This window comes from Argopecten irradians, unplaced genomic scaffold (assembly GCF_041381155.1).
Source record: "Argopecten irradians isolate NY unplaced genomic scaffold, Ai_NY scaffold_0486, whole genome shotgun sequence".
NCBI classification, from domain to species: Eukaryota; Metazoa; Mollusca; class Bivalvia; order Pectinida; family Pectinidae; genus Argopecten; species Argopecten irradians.
In genome coordinates, this window is record NW_027187953.1 from 1 (window position 1) to 3,157 (window position 3,157).

The following is a 3,157-nucleotide window of genomic DNA, read 5'->3' on the forward strand; positions in this document are numbered from 1 at the left end:
TCGGGCAGGGTGTTGATGAGATGCTTCAAGGATTTGCAGTGGCCATCAAAATGGGGGCCACCAAGAAACATTTTGATGATACGGTCGCCATTTTCACCCAACGTCATCTGAGGAGCTGGTCACAATGAGAGGATAGCTTTACTCAAGAAAACCTGGCTATAATGTAATTAACAGAGAAACCTAGTTATAACACAATTATATAATATTGTACAATACAATCTTTATCAAAATTAAATATAATATTATACATTAAAATCATCATCAAAATCTTTCAAACATACATATCCTTTCTCAAATAAATGTTAGTGCGAAATTGATTTTGCACATGTAAACACGATGTTACATATACATACTGTTGTGTTACACTGGGTACACGTCACACATCAGTAATTTCAGGTTAATTTGTTATATAATTGTTGTATGTTTTGTGGATTATTTTTCGAACAGTTTATTTATACCTATACATGTACTTGTAGTTGTCTAAGATTTTATTTTTGTTGAAAAAATGTCTTTCTTGATATTCCAGGGGTTAATGTCTCTGTATTCACTCCTAGAATATTTCATAGTAAAACTGAAGGCTACATGTAGATGTGTGCGACCACAGATAAACAGATAGTTTGGTCCTATGATGTACATTAAAATAATTATATAATGGTACACTGTCAGTCATTGGTCCTTTGATGTATATTAAAATAATTATATAATGGTACACTGTCAGTCATTGGTCCTTTGATGTATATTAAAATAATTATATAATGGTACACTGTCAGTCATTGGTCCTTTGATGTATATTAAAATAATTATATAATGGTACACTGTCAGTCATTGGTCCTTTGATGTACATTAAAATAATTATATAATGGTACACTGTCAGTCATTGGTCCTTTGATGTATATTAAAATAATTATATAATGGTACACTGTCAGTCATTGGTCCTTTGATGTACATTAAAATAATTATATAATGGTACACTGTCAGTCATTGGTCCTTTGATGTATATTAAAATAATTATATAATGGTACACTGTCAGTCATTGGTCCTTTGATGTATATTAAAATAATTATTATAATGGTACACTGTCAGTCATTGGTCCTATGATGTATATTAAAATAATTATATAATGGTACACTGTCAGTCATTGGTCCTATGATGTATATTAAAATAATTATATAATGGTACACTGTCAGTCATTGGTCCTTTGATGTATATTAAAATAATTATATAATGGTACACTGTCAGTCATTGGTCCTTTGATGTATATTAAAATAATTTATATAATGGTACACTGTCAGTCATTGGTCCTTTGATGTATATTAAAATAATTATATAATGGTACACTGTCAGTCATTGGTCCTATGATGTATATTAAAATAATTATATAATGGTACACTGTCAGTCATTGGTCCTATTGATGTATATTAAAATAATTAAATAATGGTACACTGTCAATAACTGTGTGGCTTTGAATTTAGGTGGCATTGTCTCAGTAGTCTTTAAAGGAAGTCTTTGCAGGCCTTGTATTGTTCAGTTGTTTTCTCTCCTGAACTGCCTTCAGTTTTGCTATAACAACGACAGTGTTTTATAGCACCATGGAGTATTGTGGATGGAGAAATATAAGATGCATGTCCAGAAATTTGAATATATTCTGTAAATTATAAATATATTCTGTAAATTATATTGGAGAAATCATTTGTTTCCAAGGGACAAATGAGAATAATATCACATAATGTAATTCATCTTCTTGACTTTATTACAAGTGTCATAATCATATTGATAAAATGTATTACAATTAAACCAAAGATATAAACATACATATTATCATTGATTTTCTTGCTCTACACTTTGCAGATTTCGCTTGGTTTTACCATAACTCTAAAATGTCTATTTTGTAAAAACCCGCTGAATGAAATCGTTCTTTGTTTGTAAATTTGTATAAAAAATATCAAACAGATGCTACTTCATTTAATAGGATGAAATAGAATAAATAATTTATATGGGAGATTTCAAAATGCTTAATGAAAGAAATTTATATGGCAGAATTTGAACTATAAGATAGAAATGTATGTGTAAAGATGTTGTACTATATGTATGATCATGTGGAAATTCAATCTTTAAAATCAAACTGTATGAATGTGCTTTGATAGAATCCATTTAATATGTGCCATTTAATGTAGTTTTAATTTTGTTTATTGAATTTAATAAACTTAATTTGTTAACCTTAACTTAAAATAACTAAGAATTTAAATGGAATTTTTAGGCTTTTCACACATCTGTAGAATAATATAATTAGGGCTTTTCACCATTTGTGAAAAGACCTATTGTTTTCGTTAAGTTTCTTATTCTTCTTCCTGTTTTTGTGAACGCTCTATCGGTCAAACGGTAAGACATAGGATAAAGATAATTTCAGTATGTTTAAACTATGTATCTGAAGGTGTTCCATGAACAAAATTCAGTAGGTCAAAAATTCCAAAATGGCCGCCATGACGTAAAACCTAAAAACACAAAAATTGCTATAACTCAAAAAGTATGAAAGCTATTTCAAATATGAAGGTATTTTATTGTAGGAAATGGACATATCTAACTTTTACCCAATACATGTTTCCACAAAATATGTCTTGTTAAAAAGCTCGCTATTAGGTCAAAGTTTACCAAAAATGACTATTTTTAGATTTTTTTTTTATTATTCATTTTTTCCCCAACTTTTTTCAATACATCGATTTAGGATGTCATTTTTAGCACGATGGAGCGTACGTAGCTTATAGCATACCCCCTAGTTTTGAAAATCACCTTGTGAACAGGATATCTCAAGTTATACACCATTAACAGCAATGAAATTTGGCACAGACATGTAGTTATAGATAAGGACGGAACTGATAAAACTTGGCGACAAACAGACATAAACTGTATTTTTGAGGAATTAAAATATATTTCATTCCTTCTTTGTCTATAGTAATATTTAAATGAAAAACACAATGCATTATGGGAAATTATATGGCCGACGGAACCACTTCATACAAAAGAAATATAGTTTTAAGAAAAGATTAAGGCAATTAAGAAATATTCATTATTTTTCTATTCTTTAATATGTTACTCAAAGTGTCATGACATCATAATTACCTGTGTTGGACAATCTATATTCCCTGGACAGTGTCACAAG

The 3,157-nt window shown here is 29.3% G+C and overlaps 1 long non-coding RNA gene across 1 annotated transcript; it reads left to right on the plus strand.

The window, feature by feature from the left end:
- The first annotated feature begins 6 nt into the window (after positions 1-6).
- LOC138312828 (uncharacterized) lies at positions 7-2,935 on the plus strand. Its single transcript, XR_011207060.1, has 2 exons — positions 7-163; positions 527-2,935. It is a non-coding gene; the product is annotated as an uncharacterized lncRNA (long non-coding RNA).
- Positions 2,936-3,157: the final 222 nt, after the last annotated feature.